This window comes from Ipomoea nil, unplaced genomic scaffold (genome assembly GCF_001879475.1).
Source record: "Ipomoea nil cultivar Tokyo-kokei standard unplaced genomic scaffold, Asagao_1.1 scaffold2647, whole genome shotgun sequence".
Classification (NCBI taxonomy): Eukaryota; Viridiplantae; Streptophyta; class Magnoliopsida; order Solanales; family Convolvulaceae; genus Ipomoea; species Ipomoea nil.
Genome location: NW_017619075.1, coordinates 3,448,942 through 3,476,757, shown reverse-complemented (window position 1 = coordinate 3,476,757; position 27,816 = coordinate 3,448,942). Strand labels below are relative to the sequence as shown.

Below are 27,816 nucleotides of genomic sequence, written 5' to 3'. Positions count from 1 at the left end.
ATTGTATTTAATTTCTTTGGAGGATGCAATCATTTTTTTTTACCATATCATGATGTAGGTTTTAGATTTAGTGAAAATTGGGTAGATAGGATAATTATATTTATTGGTCTTTAGATGATCAAATAATGGAAAAAATATATATATATATATATATATATATATATATATATATATATATATATATATATATATATATATATATATATATATATATATATATATATATATATATATATATATATATATATATATATATATATATATATATATATATATATATATACGAGATATAATGACATAACCTGAAACATTGCAAATAGCATACACAAAGAAATAATCAAGCATGAATTTGAAATTAGTGTCCGCATGGGTAGCTCAACTGGTCATAGAGGTGAAACTTTGGAAGAATGACTAGGGATTGAGTCTCACCAGCGGCAGTGTGGGAGCAACCTCTCAAAGTGAGGGGGCTCCTTGTACGCAGTGAGCACCGGTCTAGCCTCTGTGATTAATGTTCAGTTGAGTCACCACCGCTCTGTCGGGCCCTTAGGGTTGGGGTTCAGCCTTTTGGAAGAATGAATTTGAAATTAGTTGATATTCTTAATATGCTAAAATATTGAGAGTAAATGGTGCAAATAAAAAATAAATTATAGTGGTTTAGTTTTTTTTTTTTTTTTTTTTTTTTTTTTTTTTTAATTATGAAAAGGATATGGTGGTTTATATGTAAAAATTCATAGAGAGAATTTGTGAAAATTATATTAAATGACAATTGTTAAACAAAAAAAAAAACAGAGAGTGGAGAGGGAAAGGTCAGGATCTCTTTCATTCATCTACCCATACATAATCCAATGGTACACAATAAAAAGGAATGATAAATGGTCTACATAATGATCATTAAATATGTCCGTTACAAATATTGTCCACCATCAATATTATTTATAACACTCCCCCTTGGACATTATTTGACCACGATCTTGCCTCGTTAAAAACTTGCTAGGAAAACCCTGTGGGAAAAACCTAGACAAGAAAAGAGTATAATAGAAAATATATCCATGCCTCATTAAAAACTTCACTAGAAAAATCACGTGGGAAAAAAATCTAGTTGAAGAAAAGAGTACATGATATATGTAAAAACATATATTGTATTGGTCGCCTCATTAAAAACCTTAACTTAAGAAAACCCTGTGGGAAAAACTTAATTAAGGGAAAAAGAGTACAACCATAAGCCTTCAGGGCGCAAACTGCATAATCTTCAGGATTTTGGGGTTTGTCTATTTAAGCAATTATTTTGCAACTTTTCCCTATTGTCATTACTATATCATACTCATGCCTCGTTAAAAACCACACTAGAAAAACCCAATGGGAGAAAACTAGTGAGGAAAAGAGTACATGATATTTATGTATTTATGTGTTGCAAATAATGCGCAATTGTTAGTATTTTATGACTTAATCTTCAGGATTTTACATTCAATCTTCCAGATTGATTCAAGTGTAAATGTACTTCCCGTTGTGTTGCAAATAGTGCGCAACTGTTAGTCTTTTATGACTTAATCTTCAGGATTTTACGTCAAATCTTCCGGATTGATTCGAGTAAATGTACTTCCCGTCTCCCCCTGAAGATAACAATCTTCAAGTTCTACATATATTTCAAAATTTGAAGAGATGGATTGGACAAATCTTCTGGATTGTCACTAGAGTAGTGTACAATAATCTTATGGCTCTTCTAGAGCTCATATAACATTTGTGCAACACAAGTGTTATTGTCCTCATTTTGAACATTTAGGGAAATTCATTGTATAACCAGTTTGGACTTGGCATTGCGGGGATCAAACAAAACAGCCAGTACCCAAGTAGCCTATTAAAACCGTATCATGGTTTCTTACATAAACGTCATGTCTTTGTATCTCGAAGATACCGGAGGATATGTTAATCATTATTCAAGTACTTCATTTGTAGGGGGGCACTAGATTTTGCTAGCAATTTCATCGCAAATATGTTGCGATTATGGAACTTCTGGTTCTAAAATGGTGCTCCAACGATAATGAAGTAAGGGACTTCGAGTCCAAAAAGGTTCCTTATCTGCTTCAAGAGATTATTAGGCAACCTTTAGTTTGATAAAAACATGCCACTTATAGACATGTGAAAAAGCATTTTTAGATGTAGGCTGACTGGTGTATAAACAAAACTTCAAAGAAAAACTCGATCTTCAAGTCGAGATAATACTTATAGCTTTCACAAGCTTTTTATTTCAAAAGTCTCAGTCTTTAAACATGAACTGACATTATCAAGCTCTTTATATATTTCATTGATGTTTACACCATCAATTTTGACTGAGATATTAAATAATAAATAAGTTCATTATCAACCCTTTATCGAGCACACAATGGTACATATTATTCCTTCAATGAGGATATTAACTCCATTCGCAACCCTTTAAAGAGTAAATAATGACACATAATAATACTTAAATAAATCCTCATTTTGAGAATTATGAATCCATCCAGGATTTCTCAAAATAAATTTAACTGCATATCTAAATTTATTATTCTGCCAATTGTATTATGTAGCGGAACTTAATGCCATTTACCGTGGGAGAGTATATTTGATTAAAATCAATTAAGGGTCTCTGCATGAACCCATAGGCTACAAACTCGCTTCATCACCTCATTATTCTTATTTCTCTTTCATGCACACACCCATATGTAACCTTCAGGGTTAACGCTCAAATGGTGTATTATTATAAAGAGAATTATCCATTTTAGCGAGTCGAGCTATGCCTTAATTACTCCTTTATACGTTAAATAGTCATGGCACTTCCGGTGCCTAACTCTGGATCCAGATTATTATCATATAACGGAGCAATTTGTAAGGGCAATTGTGTTGTCGACAACTATAACCTTTTTATAAATGTCTCCCACATTTGTAAAAGTAATGGCAATTTCTAAAACAACCAGATTCTATACATTTCTCAAAGATATTTTGATCTGGTCGTTCCGCATCCCTAGTATTGTGTTTGTTTGGTGCACCTATAAATTGACTAGGGTTTCTCGTCATCTGGACGAGCGTCTTCAGGACTAAAATATTCAATGCTATTTCAAGAGTGACAATGTTTTTATACTAGATCTAGTATAATGATTCTTATTTCTTACACCGATGGATCTCCTATACTTCTGGTATCAAGGAGTATCGATATATTTGGTCCAAGCTGGGGAAGGTATATGGGACCTAGTCACTCTTTTATGATCAGTATGATCAATGGATGTATTTGGCAGATTATTTACCAATATTGCAAATATATCATCTTCTGAACTTCCAGTTCAGTCTAACTAGTACATGGATTTTAAATAATGAAGATATTTTCATTTTATGAAATTTCTTAGCATTCTATTAAATTTGAACTCTTATCTCCCCCTTAATGCCGAGAAACAATCTTCATTAATTAAGTATGCAGTCAGCGTACCTAAGGATATGTATTGGTCTCCTATCATGTGCTCTTGATATTAATTAATTAATCAAGAGACAAAGACTTCTTTAGTAGCCTTTTTAGAGGTACGCTGTGGTGGTGATATATTTGAAATAGACTACGCACTATAAATAATAACGCAGATAGGGAAATGTTTATTTTGAAACCATGTACTAGGCATAACAATCCTTGAGGGATTGGTTTGTGATATGCAGTGAGTTAGATTTGGATTTAGAACAAAAGTATATCCCCAAAACAGATAATTCAGTAATTTTTCCTTCACACATGCTCTATAAAGTACTCATGTGGATAAGAAATTGTAATATCTAACTCATTATGTTTGCCCTAAGAGACCCAATTGGTCATGCCATAATTTAAAAAAAGGGTCTCAAAAAATGTAAAGATTATCACAACATAATAAGTTGTCAAATGTATATGAGATTTACCACAAGTGGCATATAAAATCAGATAGGGCAAGCATACACATTGAACAAAATGATTGAAACATTCGACAGTCTTAGGGAGATTAAACGCCAAATATTAGCAATTTATTTGCTTCAGGCAAACCAACATGGTGTGACTCACTTTTGGCTGTTAAGCACATAGCATTAAAAATAGAAGTTACAGACTTCATTCATGAGTCATATGAGTCATTAGTCACTCAAAGGTCAATCCATATTCAGAATCTTTCAAACCTTTTTTTTTTTTTAAATAGCCCAATGACCAAACACAATATTGTCAAGTATGGAAGATTTAAAACTCAAAGAGTATATTTCCACAAAATTTAAGTGTTGTTGTCTTTTAAAAAAATCGACGACACTCAAAGCACTTAGTATAATTTTGTCATGTACTACTACTGGAGTACTATGTGACTATCATAGATGACAATGTTTAAAAATAGTTTGGTCATGTACTTCTACTGGAGTACAACGAATTCATGTACCATCCGAAAGATAACATCCGGGAGGTAAAATTAGGGAAGTAAAAACCAAGTAGTAAAATCTGGGAAGTGAACTTCGAGAAGTAAAATTCAATAATTAACTTTCCAGATAACCAAGAATTAATTGTTCGGATCATGCATTGTATGCATTGGGAGATCATAATAATTTATAATTTATATATTATAGACTCATGGTAATCCTTCAGGGATCCTTTCCGATCAAAAATTCATAATAGAGGGCTTATGACAAAGGGTGACAATAAAAACTAGTGTTTTTAGTGTTTACCTTCTGGGCAAAACTATATTAAAAACTTAGGCACTATCGTCTTGTTTAAATACTGAAATTTGAGATTTATTTCAATGTCAAAGACTCATGCGAAACAATGCTATAATAAATTAGCGCAACCAATAAACTTGAATTTGGACAAATAACAATTGACTTTTTAATATCAGTACCAAGTCAATTTTACATTTGGGGAATTTGTCCTGGTGCTATTATCATATATCAGTGCAGCAACAAATTTGCCTTCTGGGCAAAGCTATATCCAATGTTGACTATATATCACAATATTTAGACTCATATCTTCTAATCGATATCACAATATCAAATTAAGGTTTAGCCACGACAAGTGCAACCTAACAATGAAAACCATATTGAGAACTCATGCTATTGTCTCACTTATAAGTTGTGTGATAAATCACAATAGCTATAGCCTATAGCAAATAATTAATTTCCAACAAGAGAAATAACAAATTCTCTTATATGAGCCTAATCAAGAGATTATATGCTCAAATTTTCAAATAAGGAGAAGCATACTCTGTGATACCATACAAACATGAAATATCATGACCAGATATATTCCATAATCCATAAAATAAGAAGGAATTGAATATGAAAAAATGTACCGTGCACCGTAGGTAATGATGACATATTTGTGCAATATAGGACTTGAGCAATGCAAGATTCCTCGTGACAATTTCAATTCTTGGCAGGATGTTGCCTTTTCCACTACTGGATTCTGTAAGTTGAGGATGAGTCCAAACAGGCAGTACTGCCTTCAGTACCATTACCATGGACTGGAGAACCTTTACAAATGTCACAGCATCTCGGGGAAAATGAAATACCCCCACTTATTAAAGGTTGGGTTAGGAAGTGCTTTGTTTAAAGAGACAAAATTAAAGATGAAGTCACAAGAGATCCATCAATTTTCCATAATTACCTAAAGGACCATGTATCCATGAATTATCAGATTCGTGGAACCCATCCCAACTCTGGTATCAAATGCATGACATGAATGGATAGGTTCACAGTACATTCCATATCTGATCCAGCTGCCTTATGATCAACGTATTGAGATGAATTTTCATAGAATTCGATGCTGCAATCACTGGCTTTATTTCTTGGCTCTTCTGCACAAGTATTATAAACTATCTCCACATTAGTATCATCCTTTTCTACACTGTTATCGGGATCGAAATTGATGCCTCGTTTACATGATATGAATGGGTCTACATTGTTGTATGCAGACAGCAGGCCAATAAACTTACGAATATAGGATACAAATAATAATGAACTTAGCATGTATACGAATGCATATATAAATATTTTCTACTGGAAAATAAATACTTAGCTCGTAGAAACTTGGACATAATTGTGATGCTTGGGTGTAACCTGCTATCACATTAACAACGAGCTGCTGCACAGTTGCTCTACCCCCACCGGAGATCCCACCGGCAGGCTGAGCAACGTCATTAGAAGTGGGGACCACCGATCGTAACTCCGGTAGGCCCCGCAGATCACCCACGCACGCTGTACCCGGCAAATCGCCGATGAACGGAACAAGGGTTCCGGCAGCGGTCTGTCGAACAGGACCAGACCCAGCTGAATTTATAGCCACCAGCGAGCCGAGGCCAACGCGACCACCTGCTTGTGCCGTGCAAGCATCATCATCAACAAGCCTCGCCAAACTTCATCCTCATCACTTTATTCTTATCATTATCTTCAACTCCCATATTCATTTTTTTCAAAAGAGGATTGCCGCTATAGATGGGGAGAAAGAAGGAACAAGAAAGGACGGCTGAGGAATCGACTCAGAAAAAAATTGCGATGCCTGGACAACATGATTAGGCAGGTGAGTCTCCGTCCCATCCGCCATTGACGAAGCTTCGGGGGGAATCGCGGGATTCGCCAACGTCCACAGATCGTGTGCTTGACGGTTGCGGCGGCGATCCGAAGGTCTGATCATGGGACTGATGAAATGGTTGGGATCTCCGGCGTACCGCTTCGACGATCGGCGTCGCACAGGCACCGACCCAAACCTCCTACTCTGATGCTCTAACGGTGGGAGTGAGCGTGACAGCTACGATCGACGAACTGCTTTGCCGACGAAGATAGCGATGATTTGTGAAGTGTCTCCACCGCGTCAAGGCTCTGTATTTTTTACGGCAATCGATCTGGGACCTACGGATGAATAGGCTGATCGCCGATGATTTGTGAAGGGCCTGATCACCGGCTGGATCGAGGAACTGGTTGACTCCGTCTCTCGCCGGAGTACACTGATATACCTCCGCCACTGCTGGATTTTCATCTCAACAAATGCGCAACGATCCCGATCTAACTCCGATTCGATCATTCGATCATTCGTCATCGAGAGCAAAGTGCTGATAACGTGTTAAACAAAAAAAAAAAAACAGAGAGTGGAGAGGGAAAGGTCAGGATCTCTTTCATTCATCTACCCATACATAATCCAATGGTACACAATAAAAAGGAATGATAAATGGTCTACATAATGATCATTAAATATGTCCGTTACAAATATTGTCCACCATCAATATTATTTATAACAACAATGTCTTTTAATAACTTAGAAATTCAAAATAATTGGTAATAATAATAAAATCAAGTAATGATCTGAAATGGTATTTTCAACTAATTAAGGCGAAAAATTTATATACAACAATAATTTATCGATGAGTCTATAATTTAAACTAGTATTTGTCCCGTGCGATGCACGGAAAATATGTTATAAAAATATACATTATATGAGGTTTATTCATATATAAAATTTTTGTTATTTAATAATTATTATGTGTGAATTCCTATGATAAAATTATGAACATAAATATATTTACAATTAAAATAATATTTAAGGTGGGTAATTACTACAAATCTTAAACTATATTAAAAATTTAGTACATAGTATTTAATATTATAAATTTTTAAGAACTTAGTAAACTACAATAGTAATTGAATTACAATTTTAGAGTCACCACGGATCAAAATTTTTAGACCTTTGAGATTTCCAACTCTAGATGTAGCAACATACAATTGACCTTTAAAGACCAAAATCACAATCTTAGTTAGAACATTGATTTTTTTCTTCCAAATACTATCGAATTAAGTGTGTAATCAATAAAAGATGAGAACTAATAATTCGAGAATATAATCTTAATGTTACTAAGCCTACTTCACGTCAATTAAGTTGGAGAGTGTTGTTGGATAGTATCCGATGAATCCACGAATAACGCATCTTTGTCTCCGTAGTCCTCAATATGCACATCAACAATCTTAAATATTAAGCCACATAGCTATGCTATATATTAATTTCAAACTTATGGACTTTAAGGTTGCATGCATGCTTCTTAAAGTCATATGGCTTTAAGATGTGAAAATTAAATGTTGCATTTAATTTTCACATCTTAAAGTAATTTTCACATTTTAAAACTCATTTAATTTTCAAAAGACTTTCACATCTTAAAGTCATATGGTCTTGTGAAAATTAAATGCAACATTCAATTTTCACAAGACCATATAGCTTTATTATATATAGCATGGGATATAATATTACCATTTTTCCTATTATAATATTATTATATTATATTATATTAAAGACGACGATAAAAATATAATTAGTTTTTTCTTTTCCCAATAGAATTAGTCTTTTGTTGACCGCATAACCGACATGTCTGTACCGCGTGATTGTCACGTTTGCTTCATCTGAAAGGCCTCTCAGACCTATAAATACCCCTGCCTTTAAACTGTTTTCTTCGATCGCGTTCTAAGCTGAATATCTGATTCGCAATGTCTCAAGCCTCTCTCTTATTTTAGAACTAGAAGGTTTGGGATAGCTATTTCAGATTCAGAGTCATGGATTGGTTTGATTAATTAGTGTTTAGTTATCCTATGCTTGATTTGCTGGAAATTGGGTTTCTGTGTTTATCGGATGCCAAACATGTATATTTCCAATTACTCATGTTCGTCTGTATGCCTTTCATGTTGATGTAGCTCAGATCGTGGATTTGATGTCAAGTAACAGGGATTCGGATTTGTTCTAGTTGAACGAAATAGATCGGTTTGCTCGATACGCGTGCAGTTATCCTATGCTTGATTTTCTGGAAATTTAGCGTTTATATTGATTGGTTGCTTAAGATGTCTGTTTTTGATTAGTTATTGTTGGTAATGTCTGTCATGACTTTATGTGATTCGGATTGTGCATTCGATTTCTGCGGCGAGCTTTCGGATTTCTTTTGGTTGAGAGGCATGGATCCGTTTGACAATACGTGTTTGGTTAACCTATGCTTGATTTTCTGTAAATTTTGGTTTCTGTCTTGATTGGTTGCCAAAGATGTCTATTTCCAGTTACTCATGTTCGTCTTATGTCTTGTTATGTTGATGTAGCTCAGATCGTGGATTTGATCTCAAGTGAAAGATTTTGGACTTGTTCAAGTTTAACTAATATATTGGTTTGATTTGTACGCCTTCAGTTATCCTATGCTTGGTTTTCTGGAACTTCTCATATATATATTGATCAGTTGCTAAACATATGATTTGGATTATTTATTGTTCATATGTCTTTCATGACTCGGTTTAGTTTGGATTGTGGATTTGATCTCAGCACCAAGCTTTTGGATTTCTTTGGGTTGAACATGGAGTTGGTTTGATTAATTTGTATTTGGTTACCCTGTGCTTGATTTTCTAGATATTTTGGTTCGTCTTGATGAGGTGCAAAGATTTCTCCTATCATCTTTGTTCGTCTATATGTCTTGTCTATTTGATGTAGCTCAGATTTTGGATTGGATGCGTACTGCAAGGTTTTGGATTCATTCGGGCTGAAATTGGTTTGATCAATGCTCTTTTCAGGTATCCTTTGCTTGATTTTCTTGAAAATTTCTGTTTAATTTTACTCCGTTTGCACATTCTTATTCTCTATTGGTCTGTCATCAATTGAAGTTATTGTTTGTTAATCATGGATTATGTTTGTAAATCTTTTCTTGTTGATTTATATTAGATTCTGGATTTGATACCATCTGCAATGAAACAGAATGGTTTGATCAATACACACTCAGTTATCCTAGGCTTGTTGCACAATGGATTGCAGCAGGGTTCATTGATCTATTTGGTTTGGAAGTGTTTTGTCAAACTTCATATCTGATTTTTCAATGCTCTCATTCTCATGATTCTTCCCAACTTTGATGAATTTTATAATATTGTGGCTCATAGGTTAGCAAGAGTTCTAACACGAAATAGATCTGTTTGATTGATACCATACAGTTATCCTATGCTTGATTTTCTTGAAAGTTTATGTTTATATTGAATGATCTATTGCAGTGTTGCTTAAGATTTCAGTCGGTATTATTTATTGTTCGTATGTTGGTCATGACTTGATCTAATTTGGGTCGTGGATTCAATTTCAGCTGCTGCTTTTGGATGTCTTTTGATTGAAAGATATGGATCAATTTGATAATAAGTGTTTGGTTATCTTATGCTTGGTTCTCTATAAATTTTGGTATGTGTCTTCATTGGTTACTGAAGATGTCTATTTCCAGTTACTTATGCTTGTCTGTATGTCTTGTCATGTTGATGTAGTTCAGATCGTGGAAATTGTATAAAGATCAAGGCTCTCGATATGCTCTAGTTGAGAAAATAGATCGGATTGATCATTACCCGTTAAGCTATCCTATTCTTGGTTTTGTGGAAATTTTGAGTTCAATTTTACCGGTGGTTTTCAATTTATCTTTCCGATTATGTATTGTTGGTTTTTCTGTCATGACTTGATGTAGTTTGGTTGGTTTGTTGACCGATTTCAGTAGCAAGTTTTCGTGTTGAACAACGTGGATTGGTTTGACAAGCTTGGTTCTATTCTTTCACTACTCATCAGACATCAGCAAGCTTGGTTGAACGATGTGGATCGGTTTGGCAAGCTTTCGGATTTCCCTTCACTAGTAGACACATTTAATACTCCTTATTTGATTAGACTTAATTTTGTGGGGAGTTCTATGTTGTTTTCGTTATTCTTTCTAGGTTTGATCCAATATTGGGGTTCATTAACCTAATGCTAAGAGGCTCCATGTAGAGCAGCAGCCTTGTGATGATCATTAGTGGTTTTATCAAGCTTGGTTTTATTCCCTCTAAAAGTTTTTGTCCATGAAATTTTTGGTTGTGATTTCCAAAATTTTCTCCACTCTTTACTATGTATTAATTTAGTAAAAATTGTTCTTCATAATTGCAGGTCTAGATGTATTTTGTTAGATGGGCCAGATCTGGACATCTTCCATTTGTGAAAATTTTGGTTTGGTTATGGTTTTATTATTATTATTATTATTATTATTATTATTATTATTATTATTATTATTATTATTATTATTATTATTATTATTATTATTATTATTATTTGTTTTGGGTTCTTTTCTGGTTTGATGTTCTTTTTAGGTGTAGTTCAACTTGGGTGGTGCACAATGGACCGTAGGTCTGCAGCAGGGGTCATTGACCTAAACTTTTCTGATTCTTCAATGCTCTCATTCTCATAATTCTTCCCAAAGTTGATGAATTTTGTAATATGTGGCTCACAGGTTAGCAAGAGGTCTAACGAATGAAATAGAGTGGTATGATTGATAAGATACAGTTATCCTATGCTTGATTTTCTTGAAATTTTCATTTATATTGATCGGTTGCTTAAGATTTCTGTTTCAGATTATTTATTGTTTGTATGTCTGTCATGACTTGATGTAGTTTCGATCGTGGATTCGAATTCAGCTGCTGCTTTTGGATGCCTTTTGGTTGAACGACATGGATCAAATTGATAATACTTGTTTGGTTATCTTATGCTCAGTTCTCTATAAATTTTGGTATATGTCTTGATCGGTTGCTGAGGATGTCTATTTCCAGTTACTTATGCTCGTCTGTATGTCTTGTCATGTTGATGTAGCTCATATCGTGGATTTGATATCAAGTTCAAGGCTCTGGATCTGTTCTAGTTGAGTGAATAGATCGGTTTGATCATTAAGCGTTCAATTATCTTATTCTTGGATTTCTGGAAATTGAGTTCATATTGATCGGTGGCTTTCAATTTCTCTTTCTGATTATGTATTGCTGGTTTGTCTGTCATGTCTTGATGTAATTTGGATCACAGATTTGGTTTCAGCTGCAAGCTTTCGTGTTGAACAACGTGGATTGGTTTGACAAGCTTGGTTTTATTCCTTCATCACTCATCAGCATGCTTGGTTGAATGATGTGTGGATCGGTTTGGCAAGCTTTCGGATTTCCCTTCATTAGTAGACACATTTAATTTCTCTTTCCGATTATGTATTGCCGGTTTGTCTGTCGTGTCTTGATGTAGTTTGGATCACAGATTTGGTTTCAGCTGCAAGCTTTTGTGTTGAACAACGTGGATTGGTTTGATAAGCTGGATTTTATTCCTTCACTCATCAGCATGCTTGGTTGAATGATGTGGATCGGTTTGGCAAGCTTACGGATTTCCCTTCACTAGTAAACACATTTAATATTTTATTAGATTTAATTTTGTGGGGAGTTCATTAATCCAATGCTAAGAGGTGCCATGTAGAGCCAGCCCTATGATGATCATTAGTGGTTCTATTCCTTCTAAAATTGTCCATGAAATTTTTGGTTGTGATTTCCAAAATTTTATCCACTCTTTTACTATGTATTAATTTAGCAAAATCACATTTCTATTTAATGTTCTGCATAATTGCAGGTCTAGATGTATTGTGTGGTCAGATCTGGACATCTTCCATTTGTGAAAATTTTGGTTTGGTTGTGTTTTAATTATTATTATTATTATTACTATTATTATTATTATTGTTATTATTATTATTATTATTATTATTATTACTATTACTATTATTATTATTTTGGGGGGTGCTTTTTCCCTTTCTCCTTCACTAGTTGATATATCATTGTTTGTTTACTCTTAATTTTTTGGGGTTTCTTTGCGCTTGATGTCTTTTCTAGGTTTAATCCAAGATTGTGTGGCTGATTAACCTAATTCCTAGAGGCAGCATATAGAGCCAGTCCCCATTCAGTCTTTGATGTCATTAGTGGCGTGCCTTGTTTATCCAAAGTTCAGTTTGATGCATCAATGCCCGGTTATCTCATTCATAAAAAAATCAGTTAAATATTTGTACCTTTGGCCATATTAATGCTCGTTTCTGGCTTGATGTTCTTTTGAGGTGTAGTTCAACTTGGGGGTTGCACAATGGACTGCAGCAGGGGGTCATTGACCTATTTGGTTTGGAAGTGTTTTGTCAAACTAATCTGGATTTTCAATGCTTCTCATAGTTCTTCTCAACTTTGATGAATTTTGTAATATTGTGGCTCACAGGTTAGCAAGAGGTCTAACGAACGTAATTGATTGGTTTGATTGCTACGATAAGTTATCCTATGCCCAATTTTCTTGAAAGTTTGCGTTTATATTGATCTGTTGCTTAAGATTTCTGTTTCCGATTATTTATCGTTGGTATGTCTGTCATGACTTGATGTAGTTCGGATCGTGGATTCAATTTCTCATGCTGATTTTGGATGTCGTTTGGTTGAGTGACATGTGGATCGATTTGATAATACGTGTTTGGTTATCTTATGTTTGGTTCTCTATAAATTTTGGTATATGTCTTGATCGGTTGCTGAAGATGCCCATTTCCAGTTACTTATGCTCTGTATGTATGTCTTGTAATGTTGATGTAGCTCAGATCGTGGATTTGGTATCAAGTTCAAGGCTCTGGATATGTTTTAGTTGTGCAAATAGATCGGTTTGATCATTACTTGTTCCGTTATCCTATTCTCAATTTTGAGTTTATATTTACCGATGTCTTTCAATTTCTCTTTCCAATTATGTATTGTTGCTTTGTCTGTCATGACTTGATGTAGTTCGGATCACGGGTTCGGTTTCAGCAGGTAGCTTTCAGATTGAACTATATGGATTGGCTTGACAAGCTTGGTCCTATTCCTTCATCACTCATCATCATGCTCTTTCCAGTTATGTATTGTTGTTTTGTCTGTCATGACTTGATGTAGTTCGGATCACGGGTTCGGTTTCAGCAGTTAGCTTTCAGATTGAACTATATGGATTGGCTTGACAAGCTTGGTCCTATTCCTTCATCACTCATCAGCAAGCTTGGTTGAACGATGTTCGGTTTCAACAGGTAGCTTTCAGATTGAACTATATGGATTGGCTTGACAAGCTTGGTCCTATTCCTTCATCACTCATCAGCATGCTCTTTCCAGTTATGTATTGTTGTTTTGTCTGTCATGACTTGATGTAGTTCGGATCACGGGTTCGGTTTCAGCAGGTAGCTTTCAGATTGAACTAATATGGATTGGCTTGACAAGCTTGGTCCTATTCCTTCATCACTCATCAGCAAGCTTGGTTGAACGATGTGGATCGGTTTGGGCGTTTGGCAAGCTTTTGGATTTCCCTTCCCTAGTAGACATTTAATATTTTAATAGACTTAATTTTGTGGGGGGTTCCTTGCTGTTTTGGTTATTCTTTTTAGGTTTGATCCAATATTGGGGTTCATTAACCAACGCTTAGAGGTTCCATCAGGCCAGTCGGTCCATGATGATCATAGTGCCTTATCAAGCTTGGTTTTATTCCTTCTAAAATTTTTTATCCATGAGTTTTTTTATTGTGATTTCCCAAATTTTCTCCACTCTTTTACTATATATATGATATATGATGATATATCATTTATTGAAATCGTATCTTCCCTTATATTTATTCTTCTGCATCTTTGCAGGTCTAGATGTATTGTGTTAGACGGGTCAGTTCTGGACATATTCCATTCATGAAAATTTTGGTTTGGTTGTGGTTAATTATTCCTGTTTCTGTGCTTTGCCCTTTCCCCTTCACTAGTAGACATTAGCATGTGTTTACTACTGTTTTGGGGTCTGTTTGCTCCTGATGTTTTTTCTAGGTTTATTCGAAGATATTGGTTGATTAACCTAATTCCTAGAGGTGGCATATAGTCGTATGATGATTCATTAGTGCCCTGCCTTATTTATCTAATGAGTTCAGTTTGATGCATCAATGACTGGTTATCTCTTATCAATAAAATAATCAGTTCATTTGTATTTAAATATTTTTTCTTTTACCATATTAATGCTCAGGTTCTTTTCTCTCTCTATGTTCTTTTGAGGTCTAGTTCAACTTGGGTGGTGCACAATTAATTGCCAGGAGTTATTGACCTGTTCGGTTTGGAAGTCTTTTGTCAAGTTTCTTTACTGATTTTTCAATGCTCTCATTCTCCCCAATTTTGATGAATTTTGTAATGTTGTGGCTCATAGGTTAGCAAGAGGTCTAACATAGGGATATGAGCTAGAGCCCAGAGGCTGCCACTGAGATCAGCCATGATAGTCTTCTAAGGATCATCATTACAACATTCTATCTGGAAAAATATTTATCCGATAAGTTTGGTTAATACTCTATTTATCTTTCATGCTTGCATTGTTGAATTTTTGGATGTTTTCAATTCCCTAAAATTTCTCCCTTTTTTTTTATGTGAACATTTTTCTTGTTTCCCCACCCCACTAATAGGCGTTTTTCTATAATTACATATGAATTTAATATTATATAGGATTCTCAGTTCTTTGCATGCTTCTAGGTTTGCTCTAGCTTGGAGTACATGATGGATGAGGGACTTCAAGAGTAAGGAAAATTTGAAGTATTAATTCTTGGTATTTATAGATGGTTCCCTGTTTCTATTGTGTGGTCTAGGGTATTGAGCAAGGAACTTCCAGTGAAGGGTAGGTTTGACATATCCCACTTCCAGGAATCTAACTACTTCCAAGTTTTGTGATTTGATTTTAATGCCATGTTATTGAGGTTTATGGCTGATAAACTCTAGTCTGGTTTGAGACATCCTTTGGTAGTGGCCTCCTGAAGGAACAATGGATGTTCTATTTGAGTTTGACTTACTTGGTGCTAGAGTCCAGTTGTTTATTTCTATGCATCCATCCTATTGAGAAAAAATTATTTCCTTAGATTACCTTTGTTTCTTTCTTTGTTGAGTCTCATGATTACTTTTGCCTCTTATATTGCCTGAAGGCATAATCCTTACACAGAGAAACTAACTATTGGAGTTAAATTGTGACTTTGATGATTAACACAACCTCTTGCCTGTATTGGAAGTATATTGTGCATGCTGAGTTTGGATTATTAAACATGAATCAGTCCTGGTATACTTCATGTGGTTTTTTCTTCTCCCAATACTTCGGGTAAATATTCTGGAGTTAGCAATGGATGCTCTTTGTGGCATCTGAATTCGTCATCTGAGTTGAAGGATACTTTCCTGTTACTGTGTTCTTTGACAATAGGGTTGTAATTTGAGCTGATGAACAACTTTTTCAGTTACAGTTTGTGAAAAACATGGAGATGTATCTTTATTTCTAGCATCTAAATTGGTTGATTGGATGTCCTTTCTTTTTAGCATCTGAATCCATGGAGGAGCTCTTTCCTGTAAGGCATTTATTTCCCTGTCTCTATTATGTGCTGTTGTTTGTTCACCAAGGAACTTCTAACGAAGAGTAGGTTTGACATAATCCCCCTTCCAGGAATCTAATCACATCGCACGCTAAGTATTGGGATTTTATTTTATTAACCAAAAGCAGTCCCGGTGCTAGTCCAATAATTAATTTTTACTATATTTGCATGTTATTGAGGTAAAATTTTCCTTAGATTGCCAACCCTTGTTTCATTGAGTCTCATGATTAATTTGCCACTTACAATGTCTGGAGACAATTCATATACAGAGTAACCGACTACTGGGTGTTTAATAGTTACTGATGATTAACGTGTGGTCTGAAGCTTGTTATTGGGAGCACGTATGTGCCTTTTCGCTCAATACTTGTGGTAGATATGCTGCTGGAGTTAGCAACAGAAATTCTTTCTTTCCAACCACTTGAGTATTCTTAATTGATCTGTGAGATTTGTCATTGCACTTTGGGAAAAAAATGCAGGATTTAGCAGTGGATACTCTGTGCAATTTGAGTTGATGGGGGAACCTTTCCTTTACTGCTGACAATGGATTGTAGTGTGTGCTGATTAAGTTCTTTACTTAGGAGTGGTTTTTTGTACAGCATGTTGGCACTTCTGTGGATTTTTTTCACTTGTTCTCTGCCCTCCTATTTGAAGACTGCTTTCTGGAGAAAAGTTTTGCCTTTGTGAAGACTGCTTTCCCTGATAATTTGAAGTACAAAGATAGCTTTAGTTAATTGATGATTGCCTGTCAACAAGCTTTAAGTTGTTTATGATTTCTCCTTGTGAAGATGCTCTTAAAGAGAGCTTGAAAAACTTCATTGATTTTTGAAAGAAACATCAAAGATATAGACCCTTTCATGTCTACTAGAAGTGGTTGTTCTTACCCTCCTACCTGGACTGCTTGTAGAGGATGATCTCTCTTTTGTGAAGGCTTCTTTTGCTGATCTTTGAAGTTCAAACGTAGCGCAACTTTAATGACATCTCCTTGTTAAGATGCTTTTCTGGTGTTCTAGAAAAATTCATTGATTTGGGGTAATGCACCAAGTAGTTAAATCTTCCTTACTGGAAAATATGTTTAGTCACTTTAAGGGGGTCATTGAATTGGGTGGTTCATGAAAGAGCCGTGTGATGATTGTCTCTGCTTCTGGTGCTAAGCTGCTCTTTTAAGCTTTTGTAGTTTTGCTCACATGATGAAATAAGATTATATAATTGTTTGCTCGTCAGTTATCACCATTTCGTTTGATATTTATATGAGAATTGGAAAATATTTCTGAACTTTCTATTTGTGAATATGTTTTTCATTTGTCTTGCACTCTGTTATTCTTTTGTCAAAAGCTGAAAATAGCAAAAAGATACCTGTTTATATTGGTTCATAATTTGAGTTATCTTGCAGATTTGCAAGTGAATATTTGTCTGAATTTCACGTTTAGCAATAGTGAAAGATCTTTTTGTTTTAGGGTGAAATGACATATCACACACATAGGATCTGGATTTAAGGCGACTTCTTTGTTCACTAAAAATGTTTTTTTTTTTTTACTCTTTGGATCTTATTCAGTCTTATATTTATTATTATTATATAATAATAATAATACCCTTACTTTTTGTTTTCAATTTTTGTAGTGTCTTTATGTTTATCTATACTCGATTTTGATCGCTCTTAAAAAGTAAATATTCGAAAAATATTTGGTTGTTACTTTTCAAAATGAAAAAAATAAAAAATTGAAGCAAGCTTTTATAGGATATCAGTTTATTATATGTAAAGATGAAAAGGCTCCTTAGGCTTTTGTTTTTAACTGTTAAATGTTTTTTCGGTCTGTAAGTTTTAATTGATGAATGTTGAATTTGGTAAGGTTTATATTATTTTATGTTAGTATTATTTTGTATAAGTTGAGATGCATGCTAATTGGTTTTATTTTTTTTAGTGTTAATTTGGTTTTGCTTTTTAACTCCGCCTGTGAAAGCAGCCGGTCCCAAGCCCGGATAAAGGAGGAGGGGAAAGCTTGGCCGCATTTAATTCAAGTTTTTAAAATTCTTACTGTTAGGTCATACAATTGAACAAAAATTATTTCTTCTTCTCGGTTGCAAAATATTGTTAACATTAACAAATGCTTTGTCGTGAAATATTATGAGCATACTATTATGAGCATACAAATGTTCCATCTTTATGTTGTGCAACCGTGTGCATTATGCATGGTGCACACGGTTACGAACGACGACGTTTCACTTTAGTGGAGTAACGGTGCCGTTAGTGGCACTGTTTAACACTACCAATCAGGGTTTTTTTTTTCTTTTTTTTTTTTTTTTTAACTCTACCAATATGAATATATAGTTCATTCGTCCCGAATACATAGTACCAGTAACCAGTCTGAATATATAGTTCACTAATTCTGAATATATAGTTCACTAATTTTGGATATATAGTTCATTAATTATGGATCTGTAGTTCATTAATTCTGAATGTGGATATATAGTTTACTAATTCTAGATATATAGTTCATTAAATATGGATATGTAGTTCATTAATTCTGGATGTTGATGTATATCACTAAATTCTGAATATATAGTTTACTAATTCTGGAGTGGATATATAGTTTACTAATTCTGGATATATAGTTTACTAATTCTGGATATATAGTTCATTAAGTATGAATATATAGTTTACTAATTCTAGATATATAGTTCATTAAATATGGATATGTAGTTCATTAATTCTGGATGTTGATATATATCACTAAATTCTGAATATATAGTTTACTAATTCTGGAGTGGATATATAGTTTACTAATTCTGGATATATAGTTTACTAATTCTGGATATATAGTTCATTAATTCTGGATATATAATTCATTAAGTATGGATATTAGTAGGGAATACCCCGACCGACATGCCTTTGTCATTTTCTTCTTGTCTTTGCAGGTTTCAGGTCGGTTTTTTCATGAAGAACCCGGTCGGTTCCCGACCGGGCATCACTTGACCGGCGTTGTCGACCACCGAGCGGTAGCCCTTTAGCGAGAAAGCTGATAAGAGACACGTGGCGGCTCTATGCGTTGACAGGCAAGGCACCCGGGACGACGACACGTGGTTGCTACGTGGGAGGCATGCCGGACGGCCGGACTCGTGTCTCCAGCTCCGCGGCTATAATACCCGCGATAACGACAGTGTGGAGGACTTTTGGACGATCGATAGGTTGTTGTTAGAGAATCCCGACCGCAGTCAGTCAATACTCAGAGCAACCATTTAGATTGTACTTAGGGCCTTCACCTCGATCAATAAAAGACATTTAATTGCTTTATTTGGTCTTGTGTTTATTTAATTACCGCATTACGTGGCAATTAGTACTATCATTTTGGCGCCGTCCGTGGGGACTCGTGCAAGCAAGCCAACGTTTGACGAGCACCCGGTCTCTTATCAATCATGTACCCGTGGGCGTACAATCTCTCCGGCGACGATCAAGCGGATGCGGCCAGCTCATCCGATCACCAGCCGAGCCAGCAGCAAGGTCAGACAATGGACCTCAATCTCAACCTTTCACCACTACATCCATCTACTACATACCCGACCCCTCAACTGCCGGTGAACTACATTCAACCGGGATACCCAACACCCGGTCAGCAATATCAGCAGCCGCTCCAGTACCCCGGCCAGTATGCATACCCGGCTCCACCTCAACCGTACGGGTACTGGCCCGGTCAACCGATGTATTACACACCACCGGTTGGTTATCCACCTTATACGCCTGCGTACACGGCTCCAGCCGTCGCCCCTCCAATATACCCGACTGCTCATGTAGAGCCGCAGCATCAGCCCACTTCCCGGGCTCGACGCTCGGCTCGTTCGCGGTTGGGGTCGGGGGGTGCTGATGCGATGGAGGTACCACGGCAGGCCCCACAAGCACCGGAGGTTCCAGCCCAAGCGGAAAACCCCGCGCGGTAGCTTTTGATCGTCAACGCTTGGGACCCCAAGACCCGAGCCGGCAACCGGGAGACGTGCAGATGCAGGAAGCCAGCCAGGAGGCCTCATCCGGGCATAGCGGGTCGAGATCTCACCGTCGACGACGCACTCGGGAGTCAGCCCAAGCCCAGACGGCCGAGCTCAACGAGACCCGAGGATTGCTATATAACCTCCAGGCGGAGTTCGCTCGCTTCCGGAAGGAGCAACCCGAGCCTTCTGAGGAAATCGAAGAAGTTCCCCTGTCCGATTATCGACCGGACAGGAAAATTAAGGTTGGCCGGGCCTCACCCCCGAGCTCCGAGCGGAAGTCTTGGCAATACTCTGAGACTTTGCCGATATCTTTGCATGGGGGCCCGAAGACATGCCTGGGATCGACCGAACGGTCATTTGTCACAAGTTAGCCGTCGATCCCACAGCTAAGCCGATCGTACAAAAGACCCGGCACCTTTCATCCGATCGCCGCGAGTTCGTTAGAGAAGAGGTCAAGAAAATGGCGGCGATCGAGCACATCCGACCGGTGATCTATCCCGAGTGGGTGGCTAATATTGTTCTTGTTCCTAAACCCCCAGCTTGGAGGATGTGCATCGATTTCACCGACCTCAATAAGGCCTGCCCGCTCGACCCGTATCCACTACCGAGTATCCACCAGATGGTCGACGAGACGGCCGGGGCCGAGTTGATGAGCTTTATGGATGCATTCAAAGGATATCATCAAATAATGATGCACCATGAAGACGAGAGCAAAACAGCCTTCGTGACCCCGGACGGGCTGTATTGCTACCGAGTGACGCCGTTCGGCCTCCGCAACGCGGGAGCGACTTATCAGAGGATGGTCAATATGCTCTTCGCCGATCTACTAGGCCGAACGATAGAAGCATACATTGACGATATGCTGGTCAAGAGTCGGGACCAATCCTACCACACTCGGGATCTCCGGGAGTGCTTCCAAATCATGAGGAAGTACCAGTTGAGGCTGAACCCAACCAAGTGCACATTTGCGGTTCAGACCGGGAAATTCCTCGGCTACATGATGACCAAGAGGAGAATCGAGCCCAACCCGGCCAAAGTCAAGGCAATTCTGGACATGCAACCACCTTCAACCGTTCGGGAGGTCCAGCAATTGACCGGTCGGTTGGCTGCGCTCAGCCGGTTCCTCTCCAAATTAGCCGAGCGGGCTTTACTTTTCTTCAAGGTATTGCGTAAAGTCAATGGGTTCGTCTGGGACGACAAGTGCCGAGCGGCTTTCGACGAGCTAAAAGAGTATCTTATGTCACCAATTGTGCTATCGAAGCCAGAGCTCGGGGAAGAGCTAGACGTGTACCTCGCCGTGTCCGATCGAGCAGTAAATGCAGTATTGTGCCGAACCGATTCGGAAGGGGTCCAGCGACCGGTATACTATGTAAGCCACGCGCTACATGGTCCCGAGCTCCGGTATTCTCGGCTTGAGAAGGTCGTCTATGCCCTGTACATTGCCACGAAGAAGTTGGCTCCCTATTTCCAAGGTCGAGCAATTCGCGTGTTAACCGATCAACCAATCGGGCCAGTCCTCTAACTGCTTCATCATCCGGTCGCCTAGTCAAGTGGGCATTAATGCTCACCCAGTACGCTATTGAATACCGACCAAGACCAGCCATCAAAGGTCAGGCCCTTGCAGATTTCTTGGTCGAGTGCACCGCTCGGGATACCCGACCCCCCGAGGTCGCGGACCCTGAGGCCGAGTGGTGGTCGTTGGCTACTGATTGGTCAAGCAGCAAGAAAGGGGCAGGCGGAGGAGTGGTAGTCACGAGCCCGGAGGGATTCAAGGTCTACTTCGCCCTTATGTATCAGTTCCATCCGACCAACAATGAGGCCGAGTACGTAGCCTTTGTCAATGGCTTACAGTGTGCTCGGGATTTGGGGGCTGAATATATTCGGGCTCAAACGGATTCCGCGCTCGTGGTCGGGCAGGTCCTCGGTGATTATGAAGTGAACGGAGAACGACTGCAGCTATACCGAGACCTAGTTCCGGGGGTATACCGTCCGGCACATACCCCGATTGGATAATGCCGATGCGGACATCTTTTCCAAATTGGCCCAAGACGCCCCGGAACATATGTCGAAAATCGCTCGGATTTTGGTGATCCTGAGACACAGTATCCACCGATTGCCGGTCAATCCTATTCAGCCGGCAGAAGACAAGTGGATCACCGATCTGAAGGAGTTCCTCGAGCACGGTCGGCTCCTAGACGACCCTTAGCGTGCTCGAAAGGCCAAGCTTAGAGCCCTGAGTCTTGGACGGTCGCCTCTATAGACGATCGTATGGAGGCCCTCTTATGCGTTGCTTGACCGCATTTGAGGCCGATCTCGTAATGAAGGAATTGCACTCGGGCATCTGTGCATCACATCATGGAGGCCGATCGTTAGCTCGTCGAATCATGCTGATCGGGTATTATTGGCCGTCCCTCCAGCTGGACTGTGAGAAGCTCGCTCGGGAATGTGAGACGTGCCAATTATTTGCCCGGATACCCGGATGCCCGGAAGACCGACCACCTTCTATCAGCCGGTCACGGCTGCAATTCCCTTCGCAAGGTGGGGGGTGGATATCTTGGGACCATTCCCTCAACTTTCCGGCCGGAGAAAGTTTGTCATTGTAGCCATCGATTACTTTTCCAAGTGGATCGAAGCCGAGCCGTTAGCCACGATCACCTCTCAGCAGTGTGTTCGGTTCTTATGGCGCAATGTGATTTCCCGCTTTGGTGTGCCCGTGCATCTCATCAGCGACAACGGCCGCGAATTCGTAAGCCAGTATTTCCAGAATTTCTTGGCCACGATCGAGACGACCCACGTCCGGTCGTCGGTGGCTTACCCGCAGGGAAATGGACAAGTGGAGAATGCCAATCGGACAATCCTGGAAGGTCTGAAGAAGAAGCTACACTCAGCTGGTCGTAGTTGGGCCGATGAGTTGCCTTATGTTTTGTGGACTTATCGGACGACCCCGAGAGAAGCGACTTTGGAGACTCCATTCGCCCTTGTCTATGGGGCTGAAGCCCGACTCCCGATCGAAGCATGGATTTCGACCGACCGAGAACGAACCTACAATGCAGAGGAGAATGAACACTCGATGGTCGTGGATCTCGATGGGGTCGAGGAAAAACGGGAGCTAGCCGCTCGGCGTATGGCAGAGTATCAGAAGAGAGTCAAGAGTTCGAAGGATGTTCGGGTCAACCCTCGATATTTTCAGGTGGGAGATTATGTTCTACGTCGACGGGAGGCCAGTCAACCATTGGAAGGCGGGAAGCTAGCTCAGAATTGGGAAGGGCCGTACGTTATCAGAGCTGTAGTGCGGCCGGGAACGTACCGACTGGAGACGACTACCGGTCGGGCGATCGAGGGGACTTGGAATTCCGAGCACCTCGTTATGTTTAGGCATTAGCCTATTTTTTGTAATTTTAGGCGAAGTGGGGGCTCGACCTATGAGTCGGCTTCGTTCGTCGTTCGATTGTAAATTATTGTTGTAAATATTTGCCTAACCGCCTACGAGTGGGAAAATTTAATGTATATACGATCGGTGATTGCTCGACCGTTTGCACACGGCGGCCCGGTCGGTTTTTTCATTAATTTTAACCTCGTTCGTAATCTGCCCGATCGAGACTCGACATCAACATGGAAGAGGGGCTCTACGCTCCACGAACACCTCTCCCTCAGTTCTTATCGATAGGGGTGTGCAATCAGGCTCTAATAGCCATCAATATTTTGGCTCTAATAGCTAAACTTAACTCAACCGGGCGAATACATCGACCGGTCAACTGCGCTCCTCTTCGGCGGACACCAGGGTCACGCCACCGATCGGGAAAGCCAGAGCTACAGCATAATTCCCCGATCCGTTCAACTTCTTTCCACTATTGCACCCACTCGTGCCTCGATCGCACAATAGTGTGGGGGCTAGGATGAAGGAAGGTTATAGGTCCGTCGCTCGGGAACACCCCGATCGAAGAGGCTTAATAGTTTTCAAAAATCGACAAGGCCAGAAGGTCGGGTAAACCCGATCGGGTAGGCCGTCAGAACGTCGATGTTCCGGTCGAAAGATGCACGACCAGGCAGGTCGGGCATTAAACGGCTTGAAAGATGCACGACAAGGCCATAAGGCCGCGAGGTCGAGCATTAGGTGTTCGGCATATACATAATTGAAAATAAAAATACAATTAGAACGAGCCGCACAAGTTGGACAAAAAACGAATTTTATAAATTCAAAAGATGCCCAGTACAAAATCGGGACCGGACTCCCGATCAAGTTCATTACAAAAACGAAGAAGCTACATCTACTTCTTTGAAGGCTCTACCTCGCTCGGGGTGGCCGCAGCAGTCCCGCTCGGCTCGGCCGTCTTCTCCTTTGGGTCGAACGGTGCTGGCCCGGGATCGGGGAGATCCGGAGGAAGTGTGGTCAGGACCAGTTGAAGATCTTCTCCCTCGAGCGCTTGCTCCATGATCTTCTGCGTCTTTTCACGCATCTTCCTCTGACAGGTTTTGAACGCCCACCGCCCGAACGTCCAGATCAGCTCGTCCCCGACCTTCGTGTCCCGGGCCGCCCAGAGGAACCGCGTGCCCAACTCCGGGTCCCGAAAGAGGAACCGGGCTAGCTCGCCCGGATTGTTAAATCGGGCCTTCAGTTCGGCAACCTCCCCGGTCGCCTGTTGAGCGACCGTGTTCAGTTCAGCGACCTCTCCGATCGCCTGTTGAGCGACCGTCTCGGATAGGTCCCGGTCCTCCCGGCTTTTCTTCAGGTCCTCCTGGGCTTTCGTCAGCTCCGCCTGGAGGTCCTTGACTTCTTGTAGTCGCCAGTCGGCGACCTTCTTCAGGGCGGCGGCCTCATTAGCTTGCAGAGCCCGTCGTTGTAGAAGTTGGGCCGCTCGGTAGATCTGCAAATGCAAACATACGATCGGGGTTAGCCCGAGTGGGGTTACTTCATATAAAGAACAGAGGAAGAAAGCGCTTTACCTCGGCCAAGTCGTAGCCGATCTTCTCGGCCACCTGAGTCGGGGTCAGCTTACTCAGGTCTTCCTTAGCTGGCCTAGCGTTGCCGATCCGAGCAAGAATGGACGAGCCGCCCTTGCTACCCCCGTCCGAGGGGCTCGAGCTGCGTTGCTCCCGTCGGTGCTTCAGGGCGCCACTCTCAGCCACGCCCTTCTCGGGCACCTTTTCCTTGCCCTTGGCAACAGCCACCCGGGCAACCAAAACATCTGCCGCGTCGACTACATAGCCTTCCGACGTAGTGACGGTCGAGGCGCCCATCGGTCGGGCAATCGGGATTTCCTTCGCCCCGGATGGTTTGGTCTTGGGCTTTTTCTTCCCAAGAACAATCTTTGCAACCGGGGGCAGAGGGGCGTCATCATCACCAAAACCTGCCATCTCTGCATACAAAAAAAAAAAAAAAAAAAAGAAGAAGTTGGTTAAACCGGGAATAAAGGGCGTTCGGGATGTTAAGATCGGGCAGGGATGGTTAGTGTTAGACCTTTTCCCTTCCGCTTGCCCCGAGCGGGCGCCTTTGCAATCGTTATGCCCATTGGTTCGGGCTTATACTTCTCGGTCAGGTCGTAGATCGGCTCGGGTGGCAGGGTTGTCGAAGCCCTACAAATTTAATACTGGCTCACTCCACTAATTTGTAGTAGCGGCAAGACCAGGTCGAATCCCAAGAGAACTAATGAGTTCGTTTCTTAAATTAAAATGACTCAAAGCAGGGAAATTAAAGTGATTCGCGAGAAATAAATAAAATCAATAATAATTGTAAACAAGTTCAAGGATATTGAGTTCTGATTCAAGGTAAAAGGAATGTTAAAGATGTGACTTAGATCATTGGCTCCTACGAATACAATTTAGATTCAAATGCTTAGTCAAAGACTAATTAGGATAGCCATAACTAGTCTTTGATCTCCCTAAATTAATTGATTCAAATTAAGCATTCAAACCAACAATTGTTATTGAATAAACTGGGGACGATAGCATTCCATATTCACCCACTAACATCATTACACTTAATGGAAAACAACCAAGCCTAAATCACAGATTGAGATAGCTACAATCTGTAACTTAGTCTTCTTGTCCTTTATAAGCTATTGGGTCTAATTGTTTATGACAATTGCGGATCATAAATTCATAGATAGTAGTAAGAAAATCAATAACAAGCTAAGTTGTCAATTTAATTCATTATCAACATTCCCTGGGAATTTTAACTTCAAAAGAACAGGAAATACAGGAATCTAGCAATTTAATTAAAATAAAACCTCCCTAAGATCACAACTAGAACTTTAATCCCTTGAATCAGAATTGAGATAATTAGCCAGACATAAAGCAAACTATTCTAAAATACTAAAAATATAAAAGGAACAATCTGCCCAAAATACATCAGAATAGCTCTCCTTTTATAGGGTTTCAAGTCAACAATCTTCCCTAAAATTACTACTCTTACCGCATCTTTCTCTATCAGCCTTCACCTTCAAATTCAAAAAATTGTTTAATTCTCCACAAATCCTCCGCGAATGAATCGTTGTCGCTGACCGAAGCCCTGCGCTGCGCCATCTTCGTCTCGCGTCCGAAACCTGTGGTAAAGCTTTTAGCCCTTCCGCTTCGCTGGTGCGGTGTTCGTAAACAAAACAAAAATAAAAATAATAAAAAGTAGTAAATATACGCACATCAGTGCAAGAGAACAAATTTGACTTTAACAAATACTCTAGTTAATTACCTACTGGACCCACCCAACTTACTTATTTATATTATTAACTAGTATAAACTTAATTATACTTTAAAATTTATTAACTAAGTTATCTAATCCTAATATAACAAAATATACTAAATTGATAAAATATAAAATATAAATAGTAAAATTAACCTATAAAATCTTATTTAAATCAAGGCATAAAATATGCTCATCATCGGGCATTTGGGCCGCCTCATAGCTTTTGGCCGTCCGGAAGATTCTGTACTCGTAGATCTCGCCCGAGATCTTGGTGACTGCGTCCCGGAGGGCTTTTGTCTCGACCAGAATGACTTATTTTCGGAAACGCTGGCTCCAAACCCTCTCAACCGGGAGGATCCATGGGTCGTATTTGACCGAGAATATCCGGTTCTTCCACCCCCGGTTGTTCCCGGGCAGACCCTCGATTGCGCACATATCCGCTCGGGATTGGGTCATCAGGAACCCGCCCCCGTATGAAGCTGCCAGGACCTTCACCTGGTATATGAAGCTGAATAGCTCCATTGTGCAGGCCACGTTGTGCCGACCGCATATTTGGGGAAAGCACGCGATCATTCGGTGCGCGTTCGGGCAAATTTGTCCGGGAACGACCTGGTAATAGCCCAGGAACACGGTGAGAAAGCCCGAGAAGGAGAAAGTGATCGGGGCCATCAGGGCGTCGTAGTGCATCCCGATCCACTTTCCCCTGCGCTGGTCGATAACGTTCCCGAGCTGACGACTGGTGTCGAACTCGACCTGACCGCTGAGTGTTGCGGCGATTTTGGCCGCTTCCCCTTTCGTCAGCTTGCTCATCTGGCCTTCGACGCTCTCGCTATTCAGGAACTCGAACCCGTCCACGGCCGGTGCTGCCGACTCGGTCGGGTCTTCCTCGTTCGGTTCCGCAGCGTTTTCCCGGTCGACTTCTTGGGGCTCGGCCTGAGGGTAATCCCCAATTACCCTAGTAGGCGTTTCCCGAACGCCTTCGACCGGG

The 27,816-nt window shown here is 39.8% G+C and overlaps 5 long non-coding RNA genes across 7 annotated transcripts in view; 1 reads left to right on the top strand and 4 right to left on the bottom strand.

Annotated features, from left to right (window-relative positions):
• Positions 1-10,688, bottom strand: part of LOC109154482 — a 68,714-nt gene extending 58,026 nt beyond the window's left edge. The window contains exon 1 of the long non-coding RNA XR_002049715.1: positions 10,512-10,688. This is a non-coding gene — a long non-coding RNA (uncharacterized LOC109154482). The remainder of the gene's footprint in view (positions 1-10,511) is intronic.
• A 207-nt stretch (positions 10,689-10,895) lies between these two features.
• On the top strand, positions 10,896-13,200 carry LOC109154478. 3 transcript variants are annotated; one of them, XR_002049711.1, is made up of 2 exons: positions 10,896-10,969; positions 12,649-13,200. It is a non-coding gene; the product is annotated as an uncharacterized LOC109154478 (long non-coding RNA). The 3 variants fall into 3 exon arrangements; XR_002049709.1 differs by having other exon boundaries at positions 10,898-10,974; XR_002049710.1 differs by lacking the exon at positions 10,896-10,969 and adding an exon at positions 12,409-12,445.
• On the bottom strand, positions 11,335-13,749 carry LOC109154484. The gene is made up of 2 exons (XR_002049716.1): positions 13,649-13,749; positions 11,335-11,749 (listed from the first exon to the last, which is right to left on the bottom strand). It is a non-coding gene; the product is annotated as an uncharacterized LOC109154484 (long non-coding RNA).
• LOC109154486 lies at positions 12,860-13,573 on the bottom strand. The gene is made up of 2 exons (XR_002049718.1): positions 13,497-13,573; positions 12,860-13,114 (listed from the first exon to the last, which is right to left on the bottom strand). It is a non-coding gene; the product is annotated as an uncharacterized LOC109154486 (long non-coding RNA).
• A 1,728-nt stretch (positions 13,750-15,477) lies between the features above and the next one.
• Positions 15,478-16,071, bottom strand: LOC109154489. The gene is made up of 2 exons (XR_002049721.1): positions 15,750-16,071; positions 15,478-15,613 (listed from the first exon to the last, which is right to left on the bottom strand). It is a non-coding gene; the product is annotated as an uncharacterized LOC109154489 (long non-coding RNA).
• Positions 16,072-27,816: the final 11,745 nt, after the last annotated feature.